Source organism: Poecilia reticulata, chromosome 18 (assembly GCF_904066995.2).
Source record: "Poecilia reticulata chromosome 18, P_reticulata-male-v2, whole genome shotgun sequence".
In the NCBI taxonomy this organism is placed as follows: Eukaryota; Metazoa; Chordata; class Actinopteri; order Cyprinodontiformes; family Poeciliidae; genus Poecilia; species Poecilia reticulata.
In genome coordinates, this window is record NC_088847.1 from 1597731 (window position 1) to 1618322 (window position 20592).

Below are 20592 nucleotides of genomic sequence, written 5' to 3' on the forward strand. Positions count from 1 at the left end.
AGGAGTTAGATTTGCTTTGGAAATGCTGATTCAGAGGATTATGTTTCTTTTAATCATCTGCCAAATAGCTACATAAATTGGGCAAGAAAGAGCATACTGGATCTGGGTTGATATTTTTGACTCCATTTGTTATTGTATTACCTGATTTTTTTTTTTTACACAGTAAAAAATATTTCTACAAAGAAATTCAAAGATTACGTCTACATCAAGATTGATTAATGTGCACAGTCACATGTAGAAGCTTAAGCTCCACTGTTCTGTGATGTGCAAACCTAAAAGAGATTCAGCTGATCTGACAATAATATGATTGCATGTAAAATGGCTGCTTGCAGCCCTCCAGTGATGTTCATTCTGAGGAACTTCATCATTTAATCCACGTTCTACCAGCAGTGTTCTCTTACAACTGTCAGATGTGATGCAGAGTTTATTGAAGAACTGGTCTGCAATCTGCTGGGACCTGGCATTTGTTCAGGTGGAGGTAGGTGCAAGATTATTAGGATATAAAGCAAAGCTGATGAGATGGAGGAAGCACCGTTGATGAATCCTTTCTCCAGGTTGTTTGCAACCATCAATCATACCATCAATTCTCTTCTGGACAAGTCAAAATTTCCTCAGAGCGGATAAAATTAAACGTTTTTGGGGAAACCTCTGTGACATAGATAGTTTAAAGCCTTGTGTCTCGTTTAAAAGTTGAATGGCGTATCTACATGGAAGTAGGCAGAATTGGTAAGATGTGACAAATTAGAAGATTTTACAATTTTGTGGAATTTTGAAGAATTTCAATTCTAATGGGGCTGAAATTTTCACAAAAGCGCCAATATTTCAAAAAGCACAATAGTACAATTTAGCAAAAGATGTAGCATAACTCGGCAGAAGAAGCAGAATGTTTTAATATATGAATTAGTATAATTGGTTAAAGTGAGCATGTTAAATGCAGAAAAATGTACGGAAGTCGGAATAATAATAAAAAGAAACAGGAACTTAAGTGAGAGTGCAATAATGCATTCTCACTGAATATTCAGTGCAAGTAAGGTAAGGTAAGGTAAAAACTTTATTATTCCCATAGGGAAATTAAGATTGTCTGTTGCTCACACATTTAGTCACAGCCACACAAGCATTAAGACAAATCGTACACAATATACACGCATTAAAAGTTTTCTAGTAAAGGAACTTGAATACAATGAATACATTAAAAATGCTAATTACTCCGTCTCCCTCCCTCCCTTAACCCTCCCAGAAATCGCAGCATTGTAAAACCTAATGGCCCGTGGGACAATGGAGTTTTTAAACCTCTCAGTTGAACATCCCAGTGAGAGAAACCTGTCACTGCGGGAGCTCCTCTGATTGGAGAAAACGGTATGCAGGGGATGCCTTGTGTTCTCCAGGACTAAACTTAGTTTAGACAGTGTCCTCTGTTCCACCACTGTCTCCACAGACTCCAGGCTCACACCGACCACAGAGCCAGCTCTACGGATGAGGCGGTTCAATCTCTGTATGTTATGTGCTTCGGGCACATTATGATTTTTTTGTCCATTTCTTTTCCTTGTTTAACATTAGCACAAATATTAGCATTTCACAGCCCTTGACTAGTGCACTGCCTTGCAGTGCATTAGCACTAGTCGTTTATCAAAAGTTAGCTATTAGTTAATTTTCACATTAATTAGACATGTTTAGTATACTGAATAGAGCAAGTAAAATTAAAATAACATGGTCCTGTTGCTCCACATGCTCCTGCCAGCATTTAGGCTAACATTAGCATATTGGCTAATTTTAGCTCATACATTAATTTTAACAATGAATGGTACAAGTACATCTTAGTCAACATACTTCTGCCTCTCCACAGGTTATTGACTACATTGCAGCTTTCTTTAGCATTAATGCTAATTTTTAGCATCATAATGCTGGGTCAAAGCCGACGGGCACACTTTGGCATGCCCCTTTAAAATTTCTGCAGGAATTTTTTGTAGTTATTTATTTTTCTTCCGTTACCGTTAATGCGGCTTGTACCGCTGCGTGCCCACCCACAAAAGTGGTATCAAAATGTGCGGCTCAACCCCGGCATTGGAGCTATTATTTTTATTGGGGATCGGAGTTACGACGGCGACGTAAAAAGCGAAAAACGAGCAAAATTTCCAACTGCCGAAACGCAGAGTGTAACTGTCACCAACTGCCGCTTTTTAGAGTGACAAAATGAGTGGAATTTTGACCCCAAAACAATTTTGAAATCGCTCTCATGCCTACAAAAATCGCTCTATTGGTATGAAAGTTGGTCATGAAATCGCACCGAATGCCTGCTCCGGTAATATGTTTTTGAAATTTCTCTAGGGCTTACGGTTTTCTGTCAAGGTGCTTCAGAGTAAAGTGATGGGACATGACTAACTGACGCTCCTCCAGTGTTTTACATACGATTCTAAAGAATTTCTGAGCTCAGCGCACACCATATTTCTCTCATCACTGCAATTACTGTGAATGACCTACAGATATGAATCACTGGACTATCGGAGACGACAAATAGCCCTCTCATATGCTTCAAACGGTTTTTGCATCGGTCTTACGGATCCTGAACGGGAAGGGGTCGTTCAGACTGCTTTTTTCATTAAAACTGACTGGGTGTCTCAAAGTTACATGAAGTGTCTCACACACACGCAGCAGTTGGCAGAAGCTTAATCGCTATGGCAACAGAATACATAGAAAGCAGAGCTGCCGGTTTGGACTACAAGGTCTCCGTAGTTCTAAACATGGCGGAACTCCAATACAGAGGGAAGAGCAGAAGGTCAGAACTACAACATGGCGGATCAATCAGTTATTAAAGAGGAGGGCTGAGCTGGCATTTAGAGCTACTTGCTGTTTTGGGCATTTTATTGGTGGATTAACCAAACCACTGTTACACATTGGCTATTTAAAATGAAGCTTACTGAAAATTTCAAAATAAAAGCCTTGACATTTTTCAGATCAGTTAATTGCTCTTTTGGGCTTTATGGGACTGGTTTAAACAAACCACAGTTGCACATTGAATTAGCGTGGTCATTAATATGAAGCTTACTGAAACTTTCAAAATAAAAGCCTGCATATTCCTCTCACGTCAGTGCACTGCCGTAGGCGGTGCAATAATATGTGGCTTTTTTAACCTTTTTTTTCCTCAGTACATTAGCACAATGGGTAGCACTTCACTACCGCCTAGTGCATTGCCTTGCTCAGTTCACACACAGCAGTTGGCTGAGAATTAATTACTATAGCAGAATTACAACATGGCAGAACTCTCAAATAGCACACATTAGGGCTGAGCTGGCGTTTAGAACTACTTGCTGTTTTGGGCATTACATAGCTGGACTGTTACACATTGCATTAATGTGGCCATTAATCCAATGTGTAACAGTAATGAAGCTTACTGAAAGTTTCAAAATAAAAGTCTGCATATTCCTCTCACGTTAGTGCATCGCCATAGGCGGTGCAATAATATAAGCCTTTTTTATGTTATTTTCTTCTCAGGATAGTGAACTGCCTTGCATAGCAAGGCAGTTTATTAACATTAGCACAAATGTTAGCATTTCACTGCCCTTGAGTAGCCTTTTACATGAAGTTAGCTATTAGCTAATTTTCTCATTAATTAGACATATTTAGTATACTGAATGGAGCAAGTAATATTAAAACAACATGGTCGTGTTGCTCCACTTGCTACTGCCAGCATTTTGGCTAACATTAGCATATTGGCTAATTTTAGCTCATGCATTAATTTTAACATAATGAATGGCACAAGTACAGCTTAGTCAACATGCTTCTGCCTCTCCACAGGTTGACATCATTGCAGCTTTCTTTAGCATTAATGCAAATTTTTAGCATCATAACGCTGGATCAAAGCCGTCGGGCACACTTTGGCATGCCCCTTTAAAATTTCTGCAGGAATTTTCTAGTTAGGGGCATGCCACCTCCATGCATTGCATGGCAGGCACCTATTGTTCTACACCTAATAGAATGTCTTTATGATTTATTATTCTAACATCACCGTTAATGCGGTTCGTACCGCTGCATGCCCACCCAGAAAAGTTGTATCAAAACGTGCGGTTCGATGCAGAGAAGGGAGCTATTATTTTTATTGGGGATCGGACTTACGACGGCGACATAAAAAGCGAGAAACGAGCGAAATTTCCAACTGCCGAAACGCAGAGTGTAACTGACATTTGTTTAGAGTGAGAAACAGGGTGGAATTTTGACCCCAAAATAATTTTGAAATCGCTCTCATGGCCGCAAAACTTGTACTATTGTTATGAAAGTTGGTCATGAAATCGCACCGAATGCCTGCTCTGGAAAAAATGTTTTCAAAATTTGTCTAGGGCTTACGGTTTTCCGTCAAGCTGCTTCAGAGCAAAGTGAAGGGACAGGACTAACTGACGCTTCATCCCAGTGTTTTACATACAATTCTGAAAAATTTCTGAGCTCAGCGCACAACATATTTCTCTAATCACTGCAATTACTGTGAATGACCTACAGATATGAATCACGGGACTATCGGAGAGGACAAATAGCCTTCTCATACGCTTCAAACGGTTTTCGGATCGGCCTTACTGATCCTGAACGGGAAGGGGTCGTTCAGACTGCTTTTTTCATTAAAACTGACCGGGTGTCTCATAAAGTTAAAGTCTCTCACACACACAGCAGTTTGCAGAGGCTTAATCGCTATAACAACAGAATAGATAGAAAGCAGAGCTGGTGGTTTGGACTAGAGCGTCCCTGTAGTTCAAAACATGACGGAACACTTTAATACAGAGGCCTGAACAGAAGGTCAGAACACTTTAATACAGAGGGCAGAGAAGAAAGTCAGAACTACAACATGGCGGAACATTTTAATACAGAGGCCTGAGTAGAAGGTCAGAACTACAACACAGCGGAACACTTTAATACAGAGGCCTTGAGAAGAAGGTCAGAACTACAACATGGTGAAATACTCAGTTATTATAGAGGAGGGCTGAGCTGGCATTTAGAGCTACTTGCTGTTTTGGGCATTATATAGCTGGATTAACCAATCCACTGTTACACACTGGATTAGTGTGTCTATTTAAAATGAAGCTTACTGAAATTTTCAAAATAAAAGCCTTGACATTTTTCACATCAGGTAATTGCTCTTTTGGGCTTTATGGGACTGGTTTAAACAAACCACAGTTGCACATTGAATTAGCGTGGTCATTAAATAGAATCTTACTGAAAATTTCAAAATAAAAGCCTGCATATTCCTCTCACGTCAGTGCACCGCCATACACGGTGCAATAATATGTAGCTTTTTTTACCTTTTTTTTCTCAGGATATTAGCACAAAGAGTAGCACTTCACTGCCCCCTAGTGCATTGCCTTGCGCAGCACACACACAGCAGTTGGCTGAGGATTAATTACTATAGCAGAACTACAACATGGCAGAACTCTCAAGTAGCACACATTAGAGCTGAGCTGCCATTTACAACTACTTGCTGTTTTGGGCATTATATAGCTGGACTGTTACACGTTGGATTCATGTGGCCATTAATCCAATGTGTAACAATAATGAAGCCTTTTGAAAATTTAAAAATAAAAGCCTTTTGCATGCCCCTTAAAATTTCTGCAGGAATTTTCTAGTTATAGTTTCTTCTTCCGTTACCGTTAATGCAGTCCGAACCGCTGTGGGCACACAGCGGCTTGATCCGCATTGGAGCTATTACTTTTAGTGGGATTCTGAGTTAAAATGGCGACATACATTGTGAGAAACGAGGCTGGGTGTCTCATAAGGATAGGATTTTTTTTTTCAAAGAGTCTGTCTGACACACACGCATGCACACACACACACAGACATAAAGCACAGTAGATTTCTGTCTCCAAAGCTATTTTATTCGCCCAAAGTCGGTCATGACATAGATACACCTGCCTGCTCCCATAGAATGTATTCAAAATTTTTGCTAGGGCTTATGGTTTTTTGTCAGGGTCCTTTAGACCGACGCTGGGTGTCTCACAAGTATAGAAACTGTCTCCATCATACTGTCTGACAGAGAGAGCCAGCCCAGGTGCAGATTGTTAATTACCATAGCAACAATCCTGAGAGCTGCAGGCTATTATGAGCCCATAATAGCCTGCAGCTATTATGGGCTGCAGGCCCATAATTATGGGCTATTATGAGCCCATAATAGCCTGCAGCTCTCAGGATACGTTGCTATGTAGTCTCTTTCTGCCGCTGATTAGTTTTCATTGGAGTGGGAAATATTTTCTTTTTGTTTTAGACACATTCCTCATTATCTGCTCTTTCATTTAGAACAGCGTTTCTCAACCTTTTTCGGGCCAGCACCCCCCTAGCCTTTATCCAGGTCCCTCACCGCCCCCCACCAAAGAATTTGTAGGCTACTTTGCACTGACTATTATTTTATTATTAATATAACCATCACTATTGTAGATGTTTTGATTTTTATGCTTGTTTCTGTATTTATCATCAAAAATATTTTACCAGAGAACAAAAAAGCAATGTGAATGGAAATTATTTTCACAGGTGTCTGCGAAAATTTCATTGGACATTCAACTTAAAATTGTTAGGCCTAACAGCAGCCAATCAGAGTGGAAAAAATATTCTTGTTCTGTGCCATTTTCTATTTGTTAAATATTACACAAAATGGACCAGATAAAAGATGTACAACAATGCCAGTTTAAACTTTGAACTATTTGCAAAATGACAGTGCTCTGCAACATTAAAACATGGATAGAATTGTAACTACATTAATCATAACTCTTCTTCTCTTCAGTGTTTGTCGGTTTCTGGTGGTCCTGCCTTCAGAAGAATGGGACATCAGAGTATCATCCATAAAATTTCACCCACATGGCATTTATTGTTCAAACCAGTGCTGTCATTGGAAAAAACAAAAGTTCCAGGTCATTTTAATGCCATACAAATATGAGACAGAAACATGGATTATATCTTTATATAGACCTGTCTATAGACTAATAGTTTTACTGGACAGAAATTACAAAAAACAAATCTGGTTCTTAATCAAATCCAAATGAGTCAAATTGAAAGTGTCATGGAGTCATCAGCCTCTTGACATTAACACCGACATGAAAAATAATATTTAAGAAATAAATATATCAAATCTGATTAAAAACATAAATAAGTGATATGTTATTTACTGTTAGGGTCTGAAAGATATTTATTTTCAGTACTAGATATGGTCTGAACGAACCCATGGCACTTCAACAATATTATTGTACCTTTTATGTGGAAATAGTGTCTGTTTATTCTTGCCATACAGTCCTCTGTATTAAGTATTGCTCGAAAGGTCTTCCCATACCAGTTTATTCCTCTGGATTTAGTTTAGTTTCTTAGTTTATTCTTGCATTTTGTTCTTCATTCATTTCCATTTATTTTCTTCTGATTAGTAATATTCTCTCTTAGTTTATTGCTATGTCCACTTTAATTTCTTACCTGTTGCTAGATTTATTTTATCGTTTTCTGGTCCATTGTTGCATTTGGACTGAATTGTCCATCAATAATCTTCACTCATCACCTGCTACGCTGCCTAATCGTCATGTGTTTCACATCTTGTGTAGATTTTTCACTGTTCATCATCGGATTCTCTGTTTTTATGTCGTAATTCACATTAGTTCGTCGCTCTGTTTTATGCCCCGCTTCTCCTGTTTCAATGTGCGCTTCTTTTTTTTAACCCCCTAAGGTTCAGGGCGGTCGGGAAGCGTATCGATGGGGAAATGGCAGACTGACATAAACCTTTTAAAACAACGGAAACAATTTCTGTTTTCTGATCATTAAAATTTAAAAGTGCTTTGGTAGTACCGTTGTTCTATCACACCCATTTCATACTGGACCACTTGCAGCACGGGTGTTAATGCTATAAAATGAACACACTCTATTGTGGCATCACCCGTGGAGTGATTTCTTTATTTAAAGGGGTTCATTTTTCAGACGGATACAAAGTGAGGGGATCGTGATTTTAGTAATTACATGTTTATAAGACCAATTTTCTGTTGTCTGCACGCGTGCATCCTTCAAACGGAAATAAAACACTTTTTAATATAAGTTGCTGCTTTGACATGATCACAGAACAACCAAAACATATGTACAAAAATATCAGACAAAGTGAATCACAGCAACGTCATCAGCCGGTGTAACGCTGAACTGATGCGGTGAAGCTTCCAGGAGCAGGAGAACAGAGCTGCGCCAAAAGCTAACAGACACTGAATAGAAGGGGAGCTACCATCGATACAGTTGCAGCCAAGCATGATTTAATGTTACACAATACAGTTTTAGCAAGTTGCTCAAAGTCTAATCTGGTATTGTGCATATAAGGTGTAAAGTTTACCTTCGACCAAACGCCCCCCAAAGGAATCCCAGCGCCCTCCTTTTGTAAAAATTTCCGCCAGCTCCCTCTGCCTTTTTTTGAATGCCCCCCCGGGTGCGGTACCGCCCACGTTGAGAACCGTTATGCTAAAGCCAACCTGAGCCAAAATGTCCGTGCTTTGTGTGAAACTGTCGAAAAAATACTATTTTACGGAGTTACTTTTTCAGTATCGTATTGATTTTAAAGCGATGTCCCAGCAGAAAACAAAAGATAACACCACACCGCTCCAACAAGGCCAAACTCATGGTAAGAATGCTTTTTATAAATAGTGACTCGCTACGGACAGCACAAGCTTCATGTTTGTTTCTTACACAAAGCGGTCTGTCGTTTTCATACCAAAACAAGCGTAAGGTGAGATTTCTTATTGCATTTTTTTTATTACATCTGATGTTCTGAAGTCTTAAAAATAAAAAAAATCTTCTTTTATTTTTTTCAGACGTGAAAAATGGCTAAGCCTCAACAGCCAGGCCTCAGACCACACTGCTGAGGCGCTCTTCCGGAGTCCACGAGGACGAAGTGAAATTCAGTGTTATGATTTCACACTTAGTGGTGAATATTCACATATTTGTAAGCAAAACTGATCTTCCGGGTGTTATTTTATTTATTTTGTTATAATGTAGTACAGTAAGGCAGAATGTGTTAAGCAGAAGAGATTGACATCATGGCGGACGTGATGAAGCTGGTATGCATTCACTGTGTTTATTCCCGATTGCTCAATAGCTGGTTGTCTTATGCACTGAGTGAAAGAGAATCATTTGAATTTATTTACTTATATATATTTTTAATTTAAAATTTTTCGCAGGCACTTCGCATTATGGGGGTCACATGGGTGTTGATCAGAACTCTTCAGGCACCTCTGATATCCAAGATGAGGACAGAGATGCAACTGTGTGTAAGTGTCTAATATTTTAGAATGTTGGTGATATTTTATGCTTCAATATTGTTTATGTTTACATAACGTTATTATGGTATTTATTTATAGTGTTCAAAAATGTTTTCCAGCAGTGTCCTGCACCTGCTGCCAGTCATCCAGACGTTGGTCAAGAAAGAAGCAGGTAAGATTTGCTGAATTTAGGGATGTCATGATTCCTTGAATGATTCAAGTACCGTGATTTATTAAAATTCATCAAGGCAAATTATCTGCCTCAAAACTTCATTGAATTGCACCGTGTTTCAGATGGGTGATTATTTATTAGGAGCATGCCATAGCAATGCATAGGGAGAGCAGTGATTGACTTGCTTGCATGGCAGGCACCTATTGTTCTACACCAGGCATGTCAAACATACGGCCCGCGGGCCGGACCCGGCCCGTTGGATGATTTAATCCGGTCCGGCATAAATGTCTGTGTATGTCAAAAAAATAAGCGAGTCTCTAGCTCATTTCTATCAAAAATTGTGATTTTTTAAAAAATAAATACAAACCAAATGCTCCCTCCGGTCGCTAGAGGGCAGTAAATGTGTAAAAGCGCTCACGTCCAGCATGCGGCACTGATACGAGTTAGTCACAGGACGTAAACATTCGCAACGTGATGAGTCCAAGTAAAAATAAACCGGCAATCTTACTTCACCATTCACCACTACAAAACAAGTTATCGGTCAACACATCCTTCCCAAAATGGCACTGTCAAAAAGTGGACACGGAATGCAGAGTTTTCCAGGAAAAATGGACTGAGAAGTATTTATTCACGGAAGTGAACGCAAAACCAGTGTGCTTGGTATGTAATCAGCAAGTTGCAGTGTTCAAAGAGTTTAATATTCGGCGCCACTTGAGACTCATCATAAAGAAAAGTATGACCACTTGAAAGGACAAATAAGGAAAGACGAGATAAACAAATTGGTCGCTGGTCTGAATTTCTTCAGCAGTCTACTTTTACACGCAGCCGCGATATTTCTGATGAGGCTGTAAGAACCAGCTACATTATTGCCAACGAGCTGGTGCAGGCATCCAAGCCATTTTCTGATGGGGAGTTTGAAAAACGTGCATGCTGAAGGCTGCTGAAGGCTGCAGAAGTCGTGTGCCCTGAAAAACGACCTGCTTTTGCCAATATTAGTCTAACAAGGAACACTGTCGCAGATCGGGTAACAGAACTCACAAGTGACTTGAGCAGCCAACTGAAAGAGAAAATCAAGTCATTTATCGCATTTTCAATTGCAATAGATGAGAGTACCGATGTCACAGATATTGCTCAACTGGCCATATTCATTAGAGGTGTTGATGAAACTTTGACCATCACTGAGGAGCTGCTAGAATTGGTGCCCATGAATGACACCACAACAGCAGATGACATTTTCAGCGCTCTCATTGGAGCGCTGGACAAGGTGGGAGCGGACTGGTCCCATGCCGTGAGCCTGGCTACCGACGGTGCGCCATCAATGGTCGGGAGAAAGGCAGGCGTTGCCACAAAATTCCGTGACAAAGTACAGACTGCAAATGGAGGACAAGAGTTTTGGATATTTCATTGTATTTTACATCAGGAGACGTTATGTTGTAAAATACTGCAAATGGACCATGTTATGAGTGTGGTTGTGAAAACCGTCAATTTCATCAGAGTGCGTGTGCTAAATCACCATCAGTTTGACACATTTCTCAGTGATAATGTCATTCATGCTGGCCTACTATACCACATTGACGTGCAGTGGTTAAGCGGAGGTGCAGTACTTAAGCGCTTCTTTGAGCTACGAGGGGAAATTGGACAGTTCATGGAGAAGAAGGGATGCCCAGTAAAGGAACTTAAATGCAAGGAATGGGTGCAGGATCTTGCATTCATGGTTGATATTACACAACACTTGAATACACTTAACACTAAATTGCAGGGCCGTAACAGAGTTGTCACTCAATATTACGACAGAATAAGTGCGTTCAAGATTAAACTGTCACTGTGGGAGACGCAGCTATCCAACGGTGACACCGTGCATTTCTCTTGTCTCACAACTGTGCGTCCGAAGGCACCGGACCGTCCCAATAATGATTTGGATAAATATAAAGATAACTTAACAGATTTGCTGCGAGAGTTTGAGCAGAGGTTTCAGGTATTCGGTGAACTTCAGAACAAATTTGGTTTTTTTCGCTTGCCATTTACAGTGAAGTCTTCTGATATGCCAGCTGACATTCAACTCGAGCTTATTGACTTGCAGTGCGATTCCGCTATGAAGGATAAATTTAGGTCAGTGGGATTGGATACGTTTTATCAATATCTCGTGCCAGGTTACCCCAAATTAACAGCCATGGCTGCAAAGGTTCTATCCATGTTTGGGACTACTTATCTTTGTGAACAGGTGTTTTCGGTAATGAATAATACTAAAACAAAGCAGCGCTCAAGGTTAACAAAAACACTTGAATGACATTGTTAAATGTGCTGCTACTCAGGATTTCACACTTGTGAAGGCAAAAAGATGCCAAGTTTCAGGAGCCAGCACAAGGCCACAAATGTAGGCTGAAGGATAAAGCATAGTACTGAAAAAAAAAAGCTAAATATTTGGAGTTGACATTCTTTTACTGATCCGGCCCACCTGAGAACAGAAAGTCTGGATCCGGCCCCAAAGCCAAACTGAGTTTGACATGCCTGTTCTACACCCAGTAGAATGTCTGTTTATTAGGGGCATGCCATAGCAATGCAAGTCAATCACTGCCTCCATACATTGCATGGCAGGCACCTATTGTTCTACACCTAATTCAAACGGTTTTTGGATCGGCCTTACGGTTCATGAATGGAAAGGAGTTGTTCGGACTGCTTTTTTTAGTGAAACTGGCTGGCTCAAACTGTTGTGGTGTGCTATGTAGAAATAGTGGAATAAGCAGGCATCCGACTTAGCTCAGCTTCAGTTCTCTCTTTAATTCCTTCTTCTTCTCACATCTCCCATACATAGTCAGAGCTCCCCCTGCTGTCCTTTTCATGCAATAACAAGACATAACATTTTCCCTTTTCCTGAAGCAATTACTTACATGTAACATTTGCACTGTATAACTGGCAGCAGGAAACTAAGTTTGTAAAATTACTATTTCAGTAAGCCAACAGTAATATGAAAAGTTTACGAACAATATTACCTCAAGTAGCAACAGTACATTAAATGAATATCAGCATTAGAATAAAATTACCAGTTTCACTGTTAACCATAAGCATTACAGTATGAACATTTAAACCTATTTATTTTTACTGTATTTTACTTTAGCAGAACAGTAGTAATCTTTACTGGTCTTACAGAACACTAATACCATTCTGAACAGGAATGATTTTCATTAATTTTCACTTTATCTTACAAAACCTATCAACCATCTTGGTGCATTTCTAGATCTCTGACTTCTTCTAAGTACAGCAGCAGGTTCATTAGTGTTTCCTGGCAGTGCAAAGGTATCAAACACAGTATCACTGTTTTGTTCTGAACCAGCTAAGGTTTGTTTTGGGAAGTGCGCAAGTTTTGAAGCATTCCACTTGCGTCCGTCGCTTAGTAGGAAAGTGTTTTGTCCAACTTTCTTTATGACGGTCCGTGGTTCTGTAAATCTTGAAGATCCTTTGGAAACGTGCTCAGGTCTGCGAACACGAACAGTGTCACCCACTTTGACTGTTGGTACTTTAGCTCTCATTTTCTTGTCTGTGTATTCCTTCATTTTATTTTGCTTTTGTTTCACCCTCTGTTGTATTTGGGCATGTGTTTTGCTTTTCATTTCTACTGGGAGTATGTTTAACTTGGTGCGCATCTTTCTGTTTCTTAGTAGCTCAAATGGGGTTACTCCGGTGGTTGCATGAGGAGTAGCTCGGTAGTTGTGCAGAAATTCTGTTACAGCTTCCTTCCATGAGCTGTGACTTCTTTCAGATGTTTGTATGCACTCCTTAAGTACCCTGTTGAATCTTTCCACAGCACCATTTGCTTTAGGGTAGTATACACTTGACCTTAAGTGCTGTATCTCTCTCTCTCTCAGAAAAGTACTAAATGCATGAGAAGTAAACTGACAACCATTATCTGAGACAAGATACATCGGATTACCTTCCCTACTGAACACAGTGGCTAAAAAGCGAATGATAACATCTGTAGTGACAGTAGAACTGAATGCAACCTCAGGCCATTTGCTGTAGTAATCTGTAAGTACAATAGCATAACGGCAGTCCCATGTAGCATTTTCAAATGGACCTGTAATGTCTATTGCAACTTTTTCCCATGATTTACTAGGAAATTCAACTGCAGTGAGTGGAGCAGGAGCAGTTATGGCTACCTTATCACTGAACTGGCAGTTAACACAGGAAGCAATGACAGAATGCACAAATTTGTCCAGTTGTGGCCACCAGAAAAGTTCACGCAGTCTCTGCTTGGTACGGACAATGCCTTGATGTCCTTCATGTGCCAAGTCAACAATTCTGGCACGCAGTGAAGCAGGAACAACTAGTCGATCTGTCAATCTCAATATCAGTGAACCATGAACTGACAACTCATGTCGAATCTGAAAGTATGGAGAAAGGTTCTCTGGAAGACTTTTTTTGCATTTGGGCCAACCTTTGTCAATCTGGTTGCGCAGTAGTGACAGTTCTGGGCAGGTTTCACTGGCAGAAGTGAACTCTGGAAGAGAAATGGCACACAGTGACTCTTTAAAAACAGCAGCAATCATGTCAGGGTCCTCTGTTGCCTCATTTTCAGCAGTTAGTGGTAGTCGAGAAAGGCAGTCAGCAGTGACGTTTTGATGTCCTGGGCGGTAAGTTACATCGTATGTAAAACAGAGCAGTCGAGCTGACCATCTGGCAATCCTTAGTCCAGCACGGCCAGAACCTTTAGAGGTGAGTAACGTCGTAAGTGCTTGGTGATCTGTACGAAGAACAAAGTGACGACCCCAGAGGTAGGTTCTCCACCTTTCCAAAGCCCAAACGCAGGCAAGAGCTTCACGTTCGACCGTGGAGTACTTGCGCTCAGCAGAAGAAAGAGTTCTTAATGCAAAAGCGACAACTCTCTCACTTTGATCTGAATGCATTTGAGTTAACACCGCACCCAGTCCATAATCTGAAGCATCAGTAGTAACATAGGTTGGTAACTCAGGGTCATACAGAGCTAAGGCAGGACTATTGACTATCAGGCCTTTAAGTGAAGTGAAACTAGACTGTGCTTCTGTTGTCCACTTGAAGCTGAAATCTGTGGAGTCTCTGAGCACTGCACGTAATGGCTAAATAACAGTCGCAAAATCTGGAATGAACTTACTGTACCATGATGCAAGTCCAAGGAAAGATCTTAGAGAAGATGTGTCGTGTGGAGCTGGAGCATGAATCACAGCAGTGACTCTATCCTGATCTGGTTGAAGACCTTCTTTTGAAATGGTGTGACCCAGGTAGTTTAGTGATGGTTGACTGAATTTACATTTGTGCATGTTCAGTTTGAGTCCGGCATCAGTCAAGGCTTGAAGCACTCTCCGTAAATTTTCATCATGTTCGTTTTGTGTAGAGCCATAGCAGATGATGTCATCCAGGTATGCTTGTACACCTGGCAAACCTGCAAGGATGATTGACATCATTTTCTGAAACGCTGATGGGGCAGAAGCTAAGCCAAAAGGAACTCTGCAGAAACGAAAAAGTCCGTCATGGGTGATAAATGCTGTAATATCACGACTTTCAGGATGCAGAGGCATTTGGTAGTAGGCAGAGGCTAAATCAATCGTGGAAAAAACAGTAGCCCCTCGTAGATTTGAGAAAAGGTCATCCATGTGTGGTAATGGATGGCAATCGGCAACAATTACTTTATTTGGCTCCCTTAAATCAACACACATGCGTGGCTTTCCCCCATCTCTTCTTTGTGTCACGACAATGGGAGAAACCCAAGGAGAAGCATCAATACGTTCAATGATGCCCTTATCCTGGAGATCTTTGAGCTCCTCTGAAACAGCTTGTCTTACTGAAAATGGAAGTCTCCTGAGTTTTTGTTGCACTGGAACCGCATTTGGCAGTATATGTACTTTGTGTATGAAGTTTTTAGCGTAGCCAACTTCCTGAACTGACATGTCTGGAGAATGATCTGAGACAGTCTCTGGCACAACTGGTTCAACCGTAGGGGTAGGAGAAGTACTAGTAGTAACAACTTTTCGTCCGTCAAGTTTCATTTGTAAAGCCTGAAACAAATCTAAGCCAAGAAGAGCAGCACCTGACTCAACAACAACAAGAGTACCTGCAGTAGAATGACTATCATGAGAAATAGTACCTTTTAAGCACCCTTTTACAGAAATTTTCTCTTTTTCATAGGTAACAAGAGCAAATATAGGTTCAGTTAGCACACATTCGGAAAAGTAGGAGTGGTAAATGTTCTCTGGTATAATGGATACCGATGAGCCTGTATCCACAATCAGCTCAACATCTTTGCATCGTCCATTAACAGTCACTTGAACTGTGCAGAGGATCTTGTCTTGCACTGCATTGTTCATGTAAAGAACTGTGGGCTCATTAATGACGACTTCACGTACCTCCTTTTGAGTCGAACGGCATACTCGTGAAAAATGTCCCACTTTACCACACTTGTTGCATGTCATTTTAGCAGCAGGGCATGAAGGTTTGTTAGCAAGGTGGTTGAAAGATCCACAGCGGAAGCAGGAACGGCGGTTAGCAGCAGCTTGAGTCGTGGCAGGAGCAGGATCCGGCGGCTTCTTCTTCGTGTCCCAGCGGCGGCTTGGCTTTGGTTGCTTTTGTATGGCCCTCACTGGAGCAGAAGCGCTGGCAGCGGTAGCATCAGAAAGGACGTTGGCATCTCTTAATCCACTTTCAATTTGCAACGCCAATGTAGTAGCTTTAGCAAGTGTTAAGTCCGATTCAAGCAATAATCTGTCTCTTATGCGAGTATTAGCAACACGCTCAATCAGTTGATCACGTAGCATTTGGTCCTCCATGTTCCCAAAATCACATGTAGCAGCTAACTCCCTTAGAGAAGCTAAGAATTGGTTTACCGTCTCATCCGGTCTCTGTGCTCGTTGTCGAAACTTGTGACGTTCAGCAATGACGTTCACCTTCGGCACAAAATGTTCTTTAAGGGCAGCAATAGCAGTAGCAAACGTGTCTCCGGTATTCGGCAGGGTGTAGAAAAGCCTTTGGCCCTCTGTACCCAGGGCATGAAGAAGAACCGCACGCTTTCTGGTATCAGGCCAGCTATCCCCCGATGCAGCTATCACCAACATGTAGTTGTCGAACATTTTTAGCCATATTGGAAACTGTATCGCTGGTTCCCCTGGGCATGGCATGAATGGAGTAGGTAAAGGCACAGAAATAGACATCCTCGTCGCCAATGTTGTGGTGTGCTATGTAGAAATAGTGGAATAAGCAGGCATCCGACTTAGCTCAGCTTCAGTTCTCTCTTTAATTCCTTCTTCTTCTTCTCACATCTCCCATACATAGTCAGAGCTCCCCCTGCTGTCCTTTTCATGCAATAACAAGACATAACACAAACAGATAGAATTATGTCTCCCCCTGTGTGTCTCTCTCACAGCTGGCACACTGTGCCCTAATTACCATAGTAACAGAACACAGGCCCCAGCTGCTCATTCACACTACAAACACATGGCCATCTCTGTAACTATGGCAAACATTCAGTAAAAGCAGAGGGCTAGTATATAAGTGGTTTAACACAACCACTGTTAAACATTGGACTAGTGTGGCCATTTACAATGAAGCTCAATAAAATTTTCAAAATAAAAGCCTTGATCATTTTTATCATTGGTGATTAAAAAACTGGTGTTACCAAATCACTATTACAGACTGGATTAGTGTGGCCATTTAAAATGACGCTTACTGAACATTTCAAAATAAAAGCCTTGACCATTTTTACATCAAGCAATTGGTCTTTTGGGCCTTACATGACTGGTTTAACAAAACCACTGTTACACATTGAATTAGTGTGGTCATTAAAATGAAGCTTACTGAAACTTTCAAAATAAAAACCTGCATATTCCTCTCACGTCAGTGCACCGCCGTAGGCGGTGCAATAATATTTAGCTTTTTTTTTTAACCTTTTTTTCCGCTCAGGACAGTGAACTAACATTAACATTAGCATTTCACCCCCCTTGACTATATGCTTCGAACTGTTTTTAGATCACTCTTACAGATCCTGAACAGGAAGGAGATGTTCGGACTGCTTTGTTCAGAAAAACTAACTGCTACAAACAGAATTTTGTTTCTCTCTTTGTGTCTCACTCACACACACACTCACAGCTGCTCTTTAGAACTACAATGACTGAAGGTCAGAACTACAATATGGCGGAACTCTCAAATAGCACATATTAGGGATGAGCTGGCATTTAGATTTACTTGCTGTATGGGGCATTATAAAGCTGGATTAACCAAACCACAGGTACACATTAGATTAGTGTGGCTATTTGAAATGAAGCTTACTGAAAATTTCAAAATAAAAGCCTTGACATTTTTCACATCAGGTAATTGCTCTTTGGGTTTTATGTGACTGGTTTAAACAAACTACTGTTACACATTAAATTGGTATGGTAGTTAAAATGAAGCTTACTAAAAGTTTCAAAATAAAAGTCTGCACATTCCTCTCAGGTTAATGTACCGCCATAGGCGGTGGAATAATTTCTGCCTTTTTACATTTCCTTTTCTCAGGATAGTGAACTGCCTTGCGCAGCCGCTATTTGCTCTGAATTGGCCATTAGGCGGTAGCTCAGGGAGAAAAAAGGTTGTCGTACTTTTTGCATCGCACATTATTTAATCATTCAGTTTAATAATGCCTATTGGTCCCCTTGGAAATAATAAAAACTTGAACATCAATCAGCAAAATCACCAGGGGTATGGCATGTTATCTGCCCATTTCATAACCTGCTTTGGCACAAGCTACATATCATATGCTACGTTCTGTGTACATATTCATTAATGAATTATTTTCTGTAAGAATGTTTTAAAAAGATGTTTTTTAAAGTTTTGAATGTTTTGTGTCTGCATTCTAAGCTGGAAATTGCCAAACAATTTCACTGTAGTTTCATAATGACAATAAAGATGCCTGTAGCTCATAATGATTGTCTGTTCTGTGTTAACAGCTGATCGAGGGGAAAACGGAGATTACTGGCAGCAGGGGAGGTGGCATTCTGGGAGGATGGCACCTATGAGGGGATGTCAGGATGAACTGTGGTGAGGTGGAGACCCCAAGTTCCCCCAGCCAGGAGTTCAGTGACCTCAGGTACACTACTGGAGAGACGCCGGGCCTGCCCTGAACGCAGCTCAATGTTGGACATTTTTGGACAAAAAAAAAAAAAATGCTAGATGGTCCAGAAGTGGACACGCATTTATGACTTATTTTGTGTGGAAACAGTGAAAAAATAAAATGAAATGAACAAAAACCGTCTGTGCCTCATTTATGTTCCTCATATATGAACATGTTGCATATAAGCAAAATCATATGAATATATTTTATTACATTGGTATGCTGAAAGCGCCTTTATATGCTGGCTATTCGTATGTTAAGTAGAGTCGTTAACACCACCTGCTCTCCCGCACCTCCACCCCCCTGCCCCCCCAGCTTATGGGATTCCGCAATCGACAGTCTTTGACTTCCATGAGTGACAATGCGCTGCCCTGCTAGCTGTCGATAGCTGTCGCTCACGAGCTGCACTCGCATCAGGGTACAGGGTCAAACACGCCACTTTTTGTGCAGTCTTTCTGATATATTAGTTGCTAAATCTTGCACAAAATAGCCAGATAGAAGATGTACAATAATACCAGTTTAAACCTAACTATTTGAGGAAACAAAAAAATATGTTTCATGTTGCAGGGTAACATTAACAATATTAATTAAATAAATATATAAAATAAAATCTATTTAAAGTTCTTCATTACTGTTATGGTCTGTCAAATATATTTCTTCTTAGCATTAGATGTTTTCTCATCAAACCTATGGCACTTCAACAGTATTATCTTACCCATATCTGAAAACCATGTCTGTTCTTGCCATATATTCCCTTGTATTAATTATTGCCCGAAAGGCCTTGCAATATAGGTTTATTCCTCTGTACATAGTTTAGTTTATTCTTGAATTTTGTTCTTTGTGCATTTTCATTTAGTTTCCTTAGATGAGTGTTATTGTTTCTTGGTTTATGATTATGTTCTCTATTAGTTTGCTTCCTGTTTTTGACTCTCATCCAGGGGTGAAAGTAAGGGGGTACGACAGGGTACTGCATACCCCTAAAAGATTTAGCGGGGGTACACAGTACCTGCAAGAGAGGGGAGCGGCTGTCTGGTGTAAAACATGAATGGGTTCACTGTGCAGCCGTGAGTGCACCCACTAATCAGCCATGACTGATTAGTTTTTCAAGAACAATCTAAAACAGACTTAATCAGTTAATGAACACCTTTTTTCTCATTTCACATCGTTTCTGAACTGTTCCTGCTTTGCTAGAGCAGCGGTGCAATACGTCGATCGCGGAAGGTTTTGAGTTGATCTCGGCATTAGGTGACAAACTGAAAGCAGCCAGAACGCTGAGACCAGCACGTCCTCCTCTGGCTCTCTTAAAACGTTTGTAACTTTATGAAAGAACAACAACAAAAAAATCAACAAAATATGTTCAAATTAATGACCCAACCAACAATCTCAGGAATTATTGTTTCAATAAGGTATTGCGCAATTCTGTGCATTCAGTTCCATTATCAAAATAACTAGCAGAGCAGGAGTTTAAAATTAACTAATCAACCACCGCTGTGTTTATGAGAGGTTTATTAATGATCACAAAATAAATATAAAGCCTGCAAACCTAATATCGTAACGGACTGAATGTTATATTTTTAACGTAATCTTGGGTCGGCTTGGGGAGCGCAGGAGGTTGCCATGGCAACGGGTGTGCTTAAATGACAAAGAAACGGAGAGTAAAAAGATGTGAGTGGTTTTGGGTTGATCACCCGTCCAGGTTGTTTTACCTTTCTTTACCTTTGCTGTGGCGCATCATAGCCGCTGTAATTTCTGAACGTTCAATAAACGACAAACTTGGACTAATTACCTCGTTCTTTGTGAGTATAAGTCATTTACAACAAACATCAAACACGGTATATATTTTTCATTAAGTATTTAACAAACAAATGGCTTCTACCGCGATAATTATGTGAAATTAAGTTAATTGTCTAATATAAAACAATAGTTTGGTTCTGTCGGGCTCAGAGTCAGAGAGGCTTGTCCTTTATCAAACAATTTTGTTTTTTGCCTCTTATTTAGTGGAAATATTTATGTTGGTGAGACTTTCTCCAAAATTATAACCTTTTTCAACCTTTATAGCTCCACTGTTG

At 40.4% G+C, this 20592-nt stretch overlaps 1 protein-coding gene and 2 long non-coding RNA genes across 7 annotated transcripts in view; 2 read left to right on the forward strand and 1 right to left on the reverse strand.

The window, feature by feature from the left end:
* Positions 1 to 18659, forward strand: LOC145548692 (uncharacterized). Of its 2 annotated transcripts, XR_014084693.1 has the most exons (4): positions 1 to 9041; positions 9162 to 9251; positions 9362 to 9414; positions 18360 to 18659. It is a non-coding gene; the product is annotated as an uncharacterized LOC145548692 (long non-coding RNA). The 2 variants fall into 2 exon arrangements; XR_014084692.1 differs by having other exon boundaries at positions 1 to 9251.
* rap1gds1 (RAP1, GTP-GDP dissociation stimulator 1) overlaps positions 1 to 20592 on the forward strand; it is a 97885-nt gene that overhangs the window by 31942 nt on the left and 45351 nt on the right. The window lies entirely within an intron of this gene.
* Positions 1 to 20592, reverse strand: part of LOC103480074 (uncharacterized) — a 71078-nt gene that overhangs the window by 17779 nt on the left and 32707 nt on the right. The window lies entirely within an intron of this gene.